The sequence below is a fragment of the Hippocampus comes genome, unplaced genomic scaffold (assembly GCF_001891065.2).
Source record: "Hippocampus comes isolate QL1 unplaced genomic scaffold, H_comes_QL1_v1.1 scaffold52, whole genome shotgun sequence".
Classification (NCBI taxonomy): Eukaryota; Metazoa; Chordata; class Actinopteri; order Syngnathiformes; family Syngnathidae; genus Hippocampus; species Hippocampus comes.
In genome coordinates this window covers 148,600-164,879 of record NW_017805381.1, presented here as the reverse complement: position 1 = coordinate 164,879, position 16,280 = coordinate 148,600, and positions in this window count along the sequence as shown.

The following is a 16,280-nucleotide window of genomic DNA, read 5'->3' as shown; positions in this document are numbered from 1 at the left end:
TTTCTGCATGTTATCACTTGAACCAATTCATGTTGCCCCCCTCCCCCATTACATAATTAAACATGTTAAACATATATTTAATGAAATAGTCCAAGGAACAAAAGACATGATTACATTGCAGTTGCAGTACGGAAACACATTATACACACACAAAAAAATAGTCTCCTATTAAGAAGGTTGGTCCATGTTGGGCTTTTGCGTACGTATTTATGGACCATGTGTGATGCAAAACATGAGCCAGCAGCACAGAGAGGAGTCATTTGGGGCTCTTTCAATTAATTTGATGCACTGCGGACGCAAAAAAACAAACAAACAAAAAAAAAAAAGCGTTTGCTGAAATACTGAGAGCATTGTGGGGGCTTCTTTGATGAATTTGTAATTGCAAAAACATTTTCCCTCCTTTATTCTCATCGTCAGCATGCAGAGTGCAGGCTCAAATTAAAAAAATAAAAATAAAAAAGGGTTTTGGTGGGCTTGGGATTGCGAGTACCAACAGCGAGAGCGTGGGTCATGTTCCCGAGTGGGATAAGTCCCTTTTGATTGCTTCATATGAAATTCCGTGAGGACAAACCCAGGACGTATTAATAGCAGCAAAAAAAAAAAAAAAAAAGTACAGATCAGACGGATCAGTGGTGTGTTATGACTTAAAAACTTTTTGCGGTCACCAATACAAACCCAATAACATTTGGGAATCGTACATCCCCTCAAAATAACCGTCGGAAAATGCAGAGTGATGTCCGTCAACGGTGAAGCGGTTACATCTGCAGCTCATGAGCTGCGTCAGACTACCTCAGTAAAGAGCGGACGCGGTGAGTTCAGGCTTTTAACAGGAATGTTTTGAACTTGAGAGTGCAGACGCTGTCGAGCACCTTCGAGGCCAGCTTCTTCAGTTTGACGCATGTCGGTTGGAATGAAAAGGAGGAACTGGAAGAAACCAGGCGGGGGAAGGCATCATTTAGGGTTGCTGAGCACTTCAATCTAAGTGCAATAATAGGTTGCATTTATATTGCACCTTTCTACCTTCAGGGTGCTCGTAGTGCCTCATTCACACTGTAAAAATGGTAGAAAGCTCAGGTCATATGGCCCCGGTGCTCGTTTTTATTTGTGGTCCATAAAAAGGGAAAGCAAACCAAAAAAAAAAAAAAACCTAACAAAATTAAATAGCAAGCTGAAACATACATATTCAGTACTTAAAAAAATGTATCCATCAAAGAGGCACAAGAAAACACATCGACTGCCTTTTGACTCAACACAAACAAGTTACTCCAACAGGAAGCGACAGCCACATCGGCCAAACATCTCGTTTGACTGTTCAAGCTAAGAAGGACACGCTTTTGTCTCGTCATCTCCAGTGGACAATCCAGTTTTCAACCCGCCATCAAATTCTTTGCTTGCTCTACCTTCAGTTTGCGAATTGGAAGGTCAAAAGAAAGAAATCAACAACTGCTCAAACACACATACACAGCAATTTCAATGTCTTTTTTTTTTTTTTTTTTTTTACACTAGGATCTTTGTACTGTTGTCCCTTCAATATGTCATGGCCATGACACACTTGCTCACTTGTTTGGAAGGAAAATGACTTTTATTCACACACTGGTGAGTTTGGCGTCTTGCTCAAGGCTAAAAACTAGCTTAGCTTCTGGGACGAGACAAGGTGGTGCCAATTTTGGAGTGGTCTGGCTTGTAAAACGCATGCCTCCAATACGAGCTGACAGCATCGTGTCAGATGGGATATGATATGGCTCTGGAAGTACAGACCCTGCTCCCCCAACCCCCAAGCTGGAGGAACAGCAACCCAGTTGACGGCAGCACGTGGAATTCAAACCCATTATCTGCTCACATCATCTTTCCTTGAACGTGTTATGGCCAGGACACATTTACTAAGTAAATGGCTCAGTGACACACTGGTGGCTTTTACTGTCTTCCTCAAGGATACTTCAAGAGAGACCCACCTTAGCTCATCTTTGCTCATAATATGCCACACCTCCAAAACAAATGCTATCAGCTCATCTGCAAAGAGCGATGCAGCCCTTCGACATTTTTTTGTTTTTAAATCTCATCATGAGCAGCTTTTCTTTTTACGGCACAATTGTTTGTCCTTGAACCCAATAATGCCACGCTGAACGCAACGCAAATGGCTCATCCACACTGCAGTAGGAGGTGCGAAGGAGATATTGTGTCACTCAGCTCACTTCCGACTGTCACGATTGCGCCTCCGTCGGGTCGTATGCCCCAAAAGAGAACCCCCACAAAACAAACGTTTTATCCAAAACGTCGTTTTTAACCGTCATTGAAGGGACAACCCTGATGCACACTTTACCAAACTGAATGTGGCTACTTGAAATACAAACAAGCATTGCTTTTAAAAGTGTGCTATGTCATAATTGTAAGAGAAGGCCAAGTAGTTGAAGAACAAATAAACAAACAGGGAAGTAACATTTTCCAAACACAACAACACACTGAGTCTTTTTTTTTTTTTGTGGATAAAATCAAAGCCATGAAGCTTTTAGAAGCCTCCGTTGGTAGGGCACATGCAAATCCCGGATCAAGCGTTCGCCACATGGTCACGGACTCTTTTGGGCTCCTCGCTGTCAACGGGCAGACAACGTGAGACAATGCTTGAAACCAAGTCAGACACTGATGCAGTTTTTTTATGCTCGATAGACGTGCATTTCAATGAGTGGGGAAAAAGAGGCTCTGTTATAATTACATTTTTTTTCTTGCTCTTGTGTGGAGCAGCGTCTAATTAAGTTTGTGTGTGTTTGTCATATAGCGCAGTGAACAGGGGGGGGGTCCTCTGTAAACATTTCCTTTGCATTACCGCCGGATTATTGTCGAAAGCACTCGTTCAATCTATTGGAAAATGTCAACATGTCGTTAAATAAGCAACACCGCTGCGAGTTTAGAGGCTGCGGTCAATATTATTTTATGGCACGGGAGAAACACGCCGAACGGCGAGGATGCAACGGCAAAGGTTTTTTTGGATGAATGGAATCCATCAGCAGTGAGGGTTGACGCATTGGGGAGGGGCGCCGAAATTGCCATTTGGCGTCCTCGAGTGGCTCGATGCTCGCGTGTTTACTCGTCGGCGCAATGTCAACATTTCATCTCGGCGAGGGGCGTATTTGGGCAGGAGGGGGCTGGAGGGAGGGGGGTTAATCCGTGGAGGTTTGTTCCCTGCGAATGCCATCAACCTGGCAACCACAACAGGCCAAGTTTCAAACGCACGGTGCCATATCTGAAGTCCGTTCTGTAACTTTACACTATGTCCCAAGTAAGGTGGAGGGTGGGGGTGGGGACAAATTCGCATCACTTTTTGGAATTTACCGGGACGGAAAATGGGAAGTCAGGAACTTGGCATTGCTGCCTCAGGTCTGGGAGTTCTTACTTGGGGATAAATGTACTTTAACCGGATTATCTATCTTTACCTATCTATGCCGGCGACGTATAATGACAGGTAGCAAATCTAAATATCATATATACTCCACTCAATGGCAGAAGGTACATTTCACCGGTGAATTCACATGTCTCCATTCATAAAACAGTGAACAAGCTTTGTGTTTACAAAAAAAAAAAAAAGAAAACCCAGAATTCCTGCTGACTCAGCACATTTGTGAGTGGACTGAGACAAGATCATCATTATTTTATCAGGTGGAAGTACTTTTTTTCCTCACATCGTGGCTCAATAGGGTCCCTTGAGATTGTTGGAATGTAAAAGAAGTGTTTATGTGCCTCGACTCGATGAAGGTGGGGAAAGACTTTGGACTAAAAGACTGGAAAAGTCTGTGAGGGTGTGTCTCCACGAACTGTGCATTTGTTGCGCTATATGTCAGATAACCACTCCTGTTCTCCTAAGTCGGGCGTATCGATTTATTGGAGCAGCAACTCCGAGGAGCGGACAATGGGCCATCTCCAATTGTTGTCTGTAATGCAGCATCACAAGTCTCCTTATCTGCGGCCTCTGGTTATTATTGATTTTGATTTTAACGCACAACTGTACTCCATAAAAAATCGGTTTGGAGATAAAGTGCATTTCTATGTCAATGATTGTGCGAAAATGAAACCCAAAATTCGATCGAGGACGCCCCGAAAAAAAAAAAATGAGGTTGTTAAATCAAATTGACTCATCACAAAGCCAATAAACATTTTCCGATGTCAGCTGTGTTTGTTTGTTTTTTTAATGTTGAAGCCAATTTTCAATTTCCGACTTCTCCGGAGTCTTTACAACAACAAAAGTCAATATCCTAAGGTATTAAACTTGGAAATTCTTTCTTGCCTTTTTTTTTTTTTTTTTCAATTTTTTGGTGCGTAAAGCCTCCAAAGCCGGAATGTCTGACCAAGGTTGTGCAAATGGTCACAAATGAAACAGCTTTTTCGATTCTTTTTTTTTCCACTTCACAGACAAACGTTTCCTTCTTTGCTTTAATAACATCCTACACCAAGTCATGATTTCACAAGGTCAAACGTAAGAAACAAATAACGATGATTTCTGGCATGTGTTTTTATTTGTGCTTGTCCGGATTTGATGACATATTCGTCTGGTGACTTTGAAAGACAATTTGTACACTTTTGCCGTGAAAGACATCCCAGACCATATATTGATTTCCCAGGTGACAAACCATAATCCAAATTTCTATGACTGTCAACTCTCCTTTTAGCTAATATGATTTTTGTCTTTTATTGATTTCGCAGGTGACAAATGTTGAAGCCTTGGCAGAGCTCTTTTTGCCGTGTAGACGATTAGCTCTTTACAAGGTGCTCTTTAAAAGTTTTGACTCTTGCGAGACTTGCAACGAACGATACAAGCGAAAATATATATTTATATATCTCGCCTGCAGGTAAAGCTCAAAGGCAGTCAGAGGGAGACCGCGAAGACGGCGCGATGTCGAACGTGAACTCCGGTTAAATGAGCGCCGTTCATCCCTTTGTGAGCCGACGGCTCTCCTGGGAGCAGCGGGCTAGCTTTGTGCAGATCTTGTTTATGGTCTTGCGGAGCTAAAAAGCAGAAAAAGACCCGCCGACAGGCGCCTGTGAAAAGACTCGTACCAGTTTGTTGAAATTACACCCGATTGTGCGTTGCAGCCCGCCGCGGCGCGGCACGATGAAGGCTGCCGTTTGAAACTCGCGTGGCGGGCTGCGAAAAAGGTCCGCTCCTGCAGGCCACCTTTGAGCAACGGCACGTCACAAAGGAGCTGGAGAGCCTTCAATCAACAGTCGGCCTGCGGATGTTCCACAGAGTACTTTTTGAATTGAGTGCCACCTGCAGCAAGGCAGTGACACAGAAGGAAAGAACCAGGCGGGAAAATGAAACATGCAGGCAATCATTCCAGGAATAAAACTGTCGTCATGGAGCGATACAGTAAGCAGGAGTTATTGTTTCATTTTTTTTTGGGTGGGGGGGGGCTACTCGATATTGTGACTGGTGATTTTTATTTTTTTGTGTTTTATTTTTCAGGCAACATTCAGCGAGTGGTGAGCAGTCAGGGCCAGCAGCAAGGATTTCTCGAACTAGTTGAAATACTGACCTACATTTCGTCGCCGTCCTGTGAAGAACACGTATGTCCATTTTTATCATGTTTACGTGAATGGGATATCCGAAACGCATACACCCTGTTAACGTGAAAATTGTAAAAAAAAAAAAATGGACAGGCAATGACGATTTACAAACCTGAATTCTAATTCGACATTCCATTGAGATCCGATTCCTTGAGGTAAGGCTTGCTAACCAATTGGTGCTATTTGCTTGCTGCTATTTGACGCCCCCCCGCCCCCCACCTCCATTTCATTACGCTCTGCACTTTCGATTGCAGTCCAAACATTTCCTGTCTGTGTTTCATTTAATTGGTCATTTATTCATTTTTGTCATTTGAAAATCAATAACCGAGCAGACGTTTCAATCCAGCAGGCACATTTCATTAAATTCAAGCAGTAAATCATTCAAAAGGAGGCTAAGATGAAGGGAAGATGAGTGACCGTGACCCCCCCCCTCCCCCCCCACCCACAAAAAAAAGCCACATAATGCAACAAGGGCTTGTCAGCAGCTGGCACAGACATGAACAAGACCGCCGATGACCCCAATTGGGTGTTGTTGTGTTGATTACGTTTGTGAATTAAGTATATTAATATATTCATATTCATTTTTCTGTTTGGATTAAATGGAAATTATTATTTTGGGGGACACTAACTAGGGTGTCACTCAACTCAGTTTGCTCGCCTGCGATTCAAAATTAGCCAAATAGAGGGCAGATGTTCCATCCGCACAAATTAACAATGCACAATAGCGTGACAGCGTGAAAGAAAACGACTGCTTCTGGCGGCTGAACAAGGAAATGCGATGAGCTGTGTCGCATTTCCACTCTACGTCACATGACCCCCACCGCCACCACACTACAAGTGCCTTGGCATGATACCAATTCATACTGGGGGGCAAAACATATGGCGCTCCAAGCGCGGGAAACAATGAGATGTGACATCGGAGGCAAAGGAAGGAGTAGTAGCGGCAGCCAAAGTTGCCGTGCGAAGGCCCAAATGATGAATGGCGGACATTTGTGCTGGGAGTTTATATTCAGCCAGAGAGACTGATGGTTTCCCCGTGCTCGACGCTCAACACCTGTTTGACTGCCAAACGCGATGCAGCCCGGCACGGACCACTGCACATTGAGGGAGTCGCTTAGGCTCGCTGTTGGGCTGCCTAGGGCAGTAAATGCTACACCAGAAATCACACTATGGTTGGATTTGGTAATATACAACAGCTTTAAGCTTTACTTTGTACCTCAAGAAAGCCCGCAAGTAGAAACGGAACATACAAACTTCCATGCATGACAGTCAGAACTGGGATTCGGACACCAAAGAACTGTGAGTCCTCTAGAGTGGTTTCGGTTTTATTTAGCAGGCAGGCTGGACTTTTAGTGTTAGCCTTGGTTGCTCTGAGTTGCAACTCTGCCCCGCTGCTGTTTGGTGTTCCACAGGGTTCAATTTTAGGGCTCATGATGTTTTCACTGCCTCTGGGTTCCATCTTAAGTATGGTATTTCCTTTCACTGCCATTCCAATAACAGTCAGATCTACAGTGTGCCCCTCTAAGCAAGGATACTTTGTTTTTGAGGCTACTTTAGTCCTGTATGGTGTCACCGCAATACCGATACGTGGTATCAGCACTGGCCCACGTTTGAACTACAAACATTTAAGGGGGGCATCAATTAGCTGCAGGTTCATTTTAGTCGTGTGCTCAGGTGTACCTAATAAAGTGGTCAGATGATGATCGAGAAGACCAAAACTGCTGCTGGCCCTTCGACTTGGCCACCATTCGCCCGCTGCCACATCAATGGAGTTAATCAAAGTGGCAGTCAGGGCAAAGCCATTGTATTTGTTTCGTTATTTTGTCAATGCGGGAGTGTTTGTGTGTGTGCTGCCCTCATCACAGCGGTGCACTTGAATGGGGGGACAGGAATAGGCATCCCTTTCAAATCATTGTGGAGGAGGGAATCAAAGCCCCTCTGTTAGAAAAAAGGCGAGTCAGATGCAAAGTGCCACTGCCACAGCCGCTATTTTGTTGTCGGGTTTTTCTTTTTTGCTTCTGCCGCCTCCTGCGCACCAGCAGCAGGAGGCTGCCAGCCGTCTGATGGACACATCTAAATAAAAGTGAACAACGGGAAGCCGACTATATCATATCCGCGTGTCACCGCGAGAAATTGAACATTGTTATTCGTTCGAGCTGGGAGGCATGGTCGCTGCAGCATGACGGCCAGACGGATACCAGGCATCCAAATTGTCATCTGTCCATTTTCCATACCTTGACCTCGTTAGGAAGACTGGCTGGAGTCTATCCTAGCTGACTTTGGGCGGGGAGGGAAGTTTACAATTTCAAACGTGGGAGGCAAACTTCACACCGGAAGGCCAAAGCCAACATTCAACTCTTGAACATCAGAGCCGTTGAGGCAGACACGGTCCCCGTTTGTGCCCCGTGTTGTCATTTTTGTCAACTGTGTAGAATTTGATGGACCACATGTCAGAATGACAAATTGTGCCGGTTTTACATCTTGAAGCAGCTTCGGCGATATGGTCTCTCTCAAATATCGTGCCATCAACTTGCTATTTGTTGTGTTGATGTGGTCTTACGAGCTCTTGGAAGGACATAAACTTGAGCTCCTTTTAGCTATTAAGATCCTAGCTGCTAGTCATTGATTTCATGGCTGATAAATGTTGAAGCCTTGGCAGCCTGGCCAGTGTTCTTATTGGACTTGAGCCCATAGACGGGACCACCCGGCCCCCACCCCGCACTGGCCCAAAATGGAATAAATATTACCGTTGCAGCCAAGGTGCTGGACGAAGTCATGCATCAGCGCAGCCTGAGTCAAAGCCCAGAAAAACACCTTGAGAAGAGCTCAGATAGCAGCGCTAATGCTCCTCTATGATTTGTGATGAAACGCATTTAGAAGTGCAACCCCCCCCACCACCTCCACCCCTCCGAAAAAAATTGGAGTGTTGAGCAACAACACACACAAAGTGTGTGTTTTATTCTTTTGGTGAGCAAGAAGTACAGCGATAAATATCTGCCTTCTGAAAGGCCCGGGCAGATATTTCCACCTCTGATTCGGGCTCATAAAAGAGTTACAACTTTGTGAAATCACACACACACACACACACACACACACCAAAACACACACACACACACACACACGCACGCACGCACGCACGCACGCACGCACAAACAGTTTTTCTGTCTCGGTGGCGGCTAGCAAATAATATGATTTGTTGGAGGGGCTCAGAGTGGGTCAAGGTAACGATTTGAAACATCTTTCACTGTGCCAAGACAACAATTGACTTGTTGGTTTGTCAAAATATGTGTAGGATGCCCTTTGTACTTCCTTCACATGCACAAAAAAAAAAAAACTTGTTACTTTCTTTCAAAGTGGAGTGAGCATACACGTAACCAAAGGAAAAAAAAAACAAGGCTGTTCCACTCCTCGGCCAAAAGGCCGACGAAGCGCGAGGACGACGCTCCGAGTGATGAATGGAACCAAATCCTTGCTTAATGGCAGCAGTGGTGATTTGTGGCAGATTTTACGAGCGTCGGCCGGGGTGGGGGATGAGGAGAGGAACTTTGTTGTATTGTGAAGGTGAGCCATCAAGGTTAGTCTCACTCTCCCGCTCCTGAAAAACAGTTTGCTAAATCCCATTTTCCGGCCATATGATGAAAAAGTGAGCGTCGCGGCCGAGGAGCCATTACGGCGGCGGAGGCTGCCTCTCTGAGGGGAGTTTCTCCACTGCCGCGCCGTCTTTTCTCCTTCCTTCCTGTCTTGATCTCGAGGGTAATGTGACAAAGCCCTTCACTTTTTTTTTTTTTTTTTTAAACTTCGCTGTCCAATTTGCACGGCACCTCCCGAAAAGCAAAAATTGGCAACTGCGTTCTGCTTTGTGGCCTTTATAAAACGGCTGCTCTCCATCCGTCTTGCAGCCACTCTGCATTGTCTAGGAAAAAAAAAAAGCCCATCTAAAACGTCCTAAAAGTGCTCTTCTGCAGGTAAAATGAGGAAGATTTCTCATTCCTCGGTGTAGCGCCATCCATCATACCTTTTATATCGCCACCTAATTATGTTGGCCTTCGTCGATGCCTGTGAAGGTACTATTCATCCAATGTGATACTACGGGCTGTTTTTTTTTCGTTGCGGGGGGTGGGGGGGGGTAGCACACTTCTTTTGATAGACAAAGGCAGCGACACACTGGTGCAGATGGTTCGGGGTCAATGAGATCGCACGGGGGGTCGTGCTGCACTCATAACACTAATTACAGTCACGATAATTAAACTCGCGAGTCTTTCTGCGGGACTTTAACGCTTTTGAAGGCTCTCAAACGCAGTAAGATGGGAGCTAAATTCGATTCAAAGATGGGCAGGTAGTCAAGAGGAAAGAGAACAAATGCAATGAAAGCTGCAAAAAGCCACAAACGGGCAATCGCAGCCAAAGAACGGTCGTCAACAAAACTTGATATCTTCGTCCAATTTTGTTTAAATTAGATAGCATAGCGGGGGACAAAAAAAATGTTCGTGTCGGCCATCTTTCCAGTATACCCGCCTCAGATTTGAAGCTCATTTGGGGAAGCTCTCCAGTCAAAGTTGATCCAAGTACGAGCCCTGGATTTCAACTGAAATGGCTTCAAGCCAGAATTGTGCACTGAAGACTTTTGTTTTTTTCGTACATCCTGTTCTAATGTCCACTCGATATCGCCAAACTGGTGCCAGGGGCAATTTTCTTCAGACTTTCTAGGGGACACATTAGCATTCGCCAACATCAGCATACTGTCTTTGAACGTTCACTCCAAGCCCTACTGCATTGAGACACTACACTAGAGTCGACTCCAAAGGGCTAATTACTGGACTCGAAAGTACCCAATAAAGTTCCAAGCAGGATCGCAAGCTATAAAAGTCAAACGTCAAGGGTATACAAACCGTGAACATTTCAAGGTACCGCCACAAGTCATCTTCGCCCTAAAGGTACAATCATGCTCAAGTGTGCAGACTTGGACTCGAGTGATCTCGAAAGTGACTTTTTATGAGCTATTGTGTAACTTAAATACGGGTAGAAAGTGCCACAATATTTGCATAAAAACGAGATCCGTGGAGGCCAAAAAAACAAGAGGGAATTGGATTAGTGCACCCGTACCATGTCAAGAACAATGCTCGATCTCAAAAGTTGAAGTATCCACTTTAGCGCCCTTCTCCTAAGACGCGCGTGTTTCGTATTTCCTTATTGCGTGCTGAGGCATAATTGCCCGTGTGTGTTTGTTTACCGCATTCACTTGCAAGCTCTTGCCCGTTTGGTATTCGACACACATTTGATTAAAAAAAAAATAATAATAATAATCATAATAAAATACCAAAACTCGCTTGGCCAAGAGCACTCGTGGCTGGCGGCTCTCCGAGGTTAACGTGAGACACATCGATAATCTCCTCGCAGGACGCCTAAACCCACAGATTAAGACGGCTGACAAGGACATTGGGCGAGTAACGACGCCGCGGATCAGCGGTTGATCACCACGCATGATTAGCCATAAATCACCAGAGTTTCCAGACGGAAACCTGTGAGGGTAAGGACGGCTGCCGAAGCTTTAAGGAGTTCTGCGTGGTTATCAGTCCAACACTGAGCTCGTGGGGACGCGTCAAATACAGAGCAGATGATTCATTGTTATCACTGATCTCATTTACAACCAATCCTAGAGTTGTTTTGGTCCAATCCCTTTACGACACCATACGCCTGCTTGACGGTTCAATCTGAAGAATAGGAAAACAACATCAGGCCGAGCAAGGTGCGACTTAACGCAAAAATGTTCTTAACTCATTCAGTTCCGCCAATTCTGGACCAAGTCTGAAAAGACGTTTAAAAACGTCTTTGGGAGTGAATGTGTTCATATGTTTCTACGCCTCTACCAGTCTCAACACGGCTTTAATAAATATTGCGTTTGTGGAATATGAGCTAAAGCAGTTTTTTTCCACCTGAGGGGGGCGGCCATTTTGCTACTTTCTATCTTTCTACTGTAAATAAGACTGCAGTCCGTTCCTTGTCCCTGCACTTTTCTTTTGTTGTTCTTGCTCCATGGTAAATCCAATGATGGAGGGGGTGGTAGAGTGGTTGCAGACAACGTTTGGTTGAGAGGCACGACAACAGAAAGGGCAGGTCTCCATGGCGCCGCGTGTAAATATTGTCAGCACCGCGGGGAAAAGCATCCAAGTGTTTACTGCTTCGGCTCCCTTAGAGGAACGATGCAGCAGACGAACGTAGGAATGTGACCATGTACAGTAAGAGTGCGGCGGCCCCTCTCTGCCATGCCATCATAAGTTACAAAAAAAAAAGAAAAAAATGTTTACCAATGTGTGGAGCCTGACATTTATCAAAAGTGGCCTTTAGTAAAAGTCATAGGCGAGGCGTGAAGAGGTTTCCCGATGAGGCTGGTGATGTTTGTCGCTCCTCTGGGCCAGTAAGACAGACGCTGGTGTTTAATAGAGCAATATATCTGCCCCATCAGCTCACGCTCCAATCACACTGAAAATGAGCTCGGCCTTGGATTTAAGATGCCATTCCGAGTGCATGCACAAGCCAAGAAGATGGAGACTTGTTTGCGCCTCATTTTTTTTTTTTTTTTTTAGCTCAGAGACACCACTGACATGCGCGTTTGGAACCCACCCTTGCCGAGGAAGATCTCTCTCGGATGTGGCCGAACAAGTTTGGAAGGAAACAAGTGCGCAGTCGAAAAGCATTTCCGCGTGTTTAATAAAACGTTTGTGACATAATTTGGCCAAAATTTGAAGGAGGCTGGCCTGTCTCGGAAAAATGCTCACGAGGACAGAGCATACGTTTTTCTTGACAATTTCATTTGGGAAAGTTCCATTTCAGCAATGTGCGTGACATGCTTGTGTAAAAACACGACGCAGGGTAACACTTTTCATAACCATGGCAACTAAGGGCCGAGACGGGGTGGGGGGATATGACAAGGCCAGTGACTTCGACTTTCATGTCATTTCGGTCTTCCATTGACAGCGAAGTCGTCGTGAGTAACTCAAGAGTGCCTCTGCTGGTCACAGTTGAGCAGTGCACACAGTTCACACACAAAAGCTGCTCTTAAAATTGATTATATGCCCAAACTGCCATCAAACCAATAAAGAAGCTTCATTTACTGCATGAAACTTGAATTTCACAGCTATTTGTGCATGAGGGTGGAAGAAAACAATTATGGTAATGAAGCTATTATGCATTTTTTTTTAAAAAAAAGATGATGAATATATTCCAAGAGAAATTAGCATGTAATATTCAGGCCTGGGGCTGGTCTGCTAAGAAGCGGCAACGTGTCAACGGGTCGGTTAGCGCCGTCTTCAAAACAGACTGTTTCCGTTCGAGAGGTTTTACAGTAACAGCAGATTTTTTTTTTTTCTCTCCCTCACTCTTGTTATTGCAGATGGACCCAAAAAAATGCATCCACACGGGGCTATTATTATATTTATTTATTGTAGTCCCTGTTAGTTTTCCCGTGGCATCACAACAGTTCTCTCATGACTTTTTTTTTTTTTTTTTGGCTGACGGGATTTGACAATTCACACAATTTTTTTTTTCCCCCTCATGATATTCTGCTAATATTTACGCTATTCTCATGATTACAAAATGATGAGAAAAAAAAATGTCCCTGACTTACATTTCGTAGCCACACGCAGTGACGCCCTTGTACTTGCACATTTGTTGCACGCCAACCAATGAAAAATGTGATGAAAATGACATTTGGCTGTGACGCGGCAGCGTGTGACAGAAAGACTGCGTGTGTGCGCTTTTCCATCGTGTGACTACGTCTGGCCCGAGCACATGTACGACCAGCTCTTGGCAAGCGAGTAGGACGTTTCATTTGATGTACTCTCATTGATTGACTGCCACGAAAAGTGGATCCGATCCGCCGCGGGAAATAAAACAGTCGCAAATGACCCTTGAAACTATTTCCCCAGCCGCATTAGCGTCCACAGCTAATTATAAGGAAAGGCTCTCGCTGGGCAAGCGCTCCACATGACATGCCCGCCTGGACGACAATGGCACTTCATCACCGAGAGCTATTTGGTGGTCTTCTCCTCTCGGCTCAGGTGGCAAGACTATTCATCGGAAGATGCGTCACGCTCGTTCCTCCCATCGGGCGACTTCATCAGCGTGTCCTCGAGGCAGAGAGAGGGGAAAAAAGTTTGCCGCATACCTCTGCGCTTTATTTGTGCGACGGACAAATATGTCAACATGGCGGCACGTGATGATCTGAAAGCGGCGCAAGCTCGGCATTTTCTCCCTTGATGTTGATTTAATGATGAAAGATGAACTAAATACCTCGGCCGGTCGCATTCTTGGAACCAATTCATTTTGAAAACTCATTTGAAAAATGAGCAACTGTTCATCGGTCGAGTCACAACAGGAGTTTTAATTGCGGATGCACGCCTTTCAGGGGCGTGAGAGGGCTCGACGTGAGCGGCGGTCGACAGCAGCGAGGGTTTTTGCGTATTTCACTCTTTGTCCCGATCGATAAACGGCTGAAAATGCATCGGCCACCGTGGCTCTCCTTGTCCACGTGTGAGAGCAACACAGTAACTTAATTAGTTTTCCACTTCACTCAAGTGGCGGCGTATCAAGCTCGCCGCCGCACAATTTTTTTGCTCACAGAGCAACCTCTATCCATCCATCCACTCCAACCGTACCTCTCAATTTATCTATTTTCTGTAGCGCTGAACACAAATCCTTAAACCTACCGCTGAAAACGCAGTTTACTTTTCGAGCTTGATTGAAACACTCCCAGCGTCAAAGTCTGCTGAAAGCAGAATGGAGGGGAAAAAAAGAAAACCACACAAGCATGATGGCTTTTTTTTCACCCTTTTTTTTTTTTTTTTTACAGCAGCAAGTGCAATCCGAGGGGATTACAGACATCTTCACTACTTCAAACAATGAAATGCCTTATTAAACAGCAACATGACAGGGCCTGTGGGACGGGTAGACTTTTGATGTGTACACAATCCTTCCGCTGGGTGAATATATATTTAGACGAGCCGCTCGCGTCGCAGCCAAACTCAATAAGTGGCCGTCGGCCGCCGCCTCCGTCCCGCTTTGAGTCATCCCCGTATCGTCTTTACGTAGCCTTCGCCCCGTGGCGTCATTTCACACTGTCACACCGTGAACTCATCTCCTCCATTGAAAACCAATTGGCCCGCTTCCAAGAAAACGGTGGTATCGTTGCACAAATCCCTCTTTTTTTTTTTTCCCCCTCGAGCTCTCTTTCTCCCAGCGTGTGTCGCTAATTTATAACTCCAGCCTGGCTGTGTCAAAGTCATTTTAAACGCAGAAAGAGCCCAAATGGAATGAGATGGGAGTCTGAATAGAGGGAACATCATTTGTCTGGATATCACCAGTTGCCCGGGAAGCACTCAGTGAGCCGACAAGCATTTTTTTTTTCTTGTGTTGTCTGACATGACTTGAAATCATAAAACGCTCATACTTCTCCCAGCCAATCGTGAAATCCTCATAATATTGACGGGCTGCATAGCCAAATACAATCAAATGTAATCATAATCTCAGTCCATTTTACAAAAACTGCGGCTATTATTATCGAGTACATCCGTGAAAGGATGCTCCACATTTCAAAAGTTTTTTTTTTTGGGAAAGTGGAATCATGGAAAGTGGAATAAGTCGTCACCTAAAACCCTTATTCACTGTGCAGGTCGTTGTTAAAGTAACACTTTTCTGATTCTCAGCTGCCGTGAAATAAAAATGAGGTGGCTGCACAAAAAAAAAAAAAAAAAAAAAAAAAAAAGAGAAGTGAAAGTGACAAATTCTTCAACATTCTTCTGGAATGAGTTATCCACGATACACATACGCACACACACACATACACACACACTATCTAATGGTGTCAAAGCAAAGTCTGCTGACAATTTCAAGGCCATGAAATGTGTCATCGCAAGGGTCAGTTGATCATTGCTGGTGGTTTTTAATATTATTTGAAGCAAAAAAAAAAAAATCATGATTTTTTTTTTCCTCCCTTGAACCGAGGCATTCAGACACGTTTGTGATGAATGGCTTGCTCATCGGATCATTACACTTTCATGAAACCGACGCTCGTGATCAGACATAACTAGCGGCGCCACGTGATTGAGATCCATGAAACCTATTTTCATATTTCAAAATGAAGACGTCGACAAGACTGACCATTCGGCGCGCGACACTGAAAGGGGCGGCGGCGCCATTTTGCTCAGAGGAATCCTTGACCAGATCACAAGCCCATGAATCTTTTAAAAGGCGCTACCTGATATGGAAATGAGCTCGCTGCGCCGCTCGCTGCACCTTTCAAAGTCACTCGGCGTGTTTGCGCGCGTGTGCCAGTCGTGCTTTGTGGGCGCACATGCCAAACAAGAGAGCTGGGGAGTCCACAAGCGCCAAGAGCCTTGCTTGCACATGTAGGTCATTCGCATTCCTGCTGGAAATTGAGCCCTTTTTTAGGATTACAGCCCATGATTCATTATTACTCCATTTCATTATAGTGGGAGGTGGCTGCTGTGCCCATAACCCCCCCACACCCCCCTCCCCCTTCAACCTATTAAGCTCTCCTTCACTGGATGGCAAGTGTGTGTTTGCGTGCGTGCGCCTCCAGGTGACTTGAGCGCAGCTGCATTTTGGACTTGCTTACACGCACTCGTGCACAAATAAAAGCAGATTAGGAAGGCTAATCTGGTTAAGGAGGAGAAATTCAAGTAACTCGGTTATGTCATTCCCAAGGC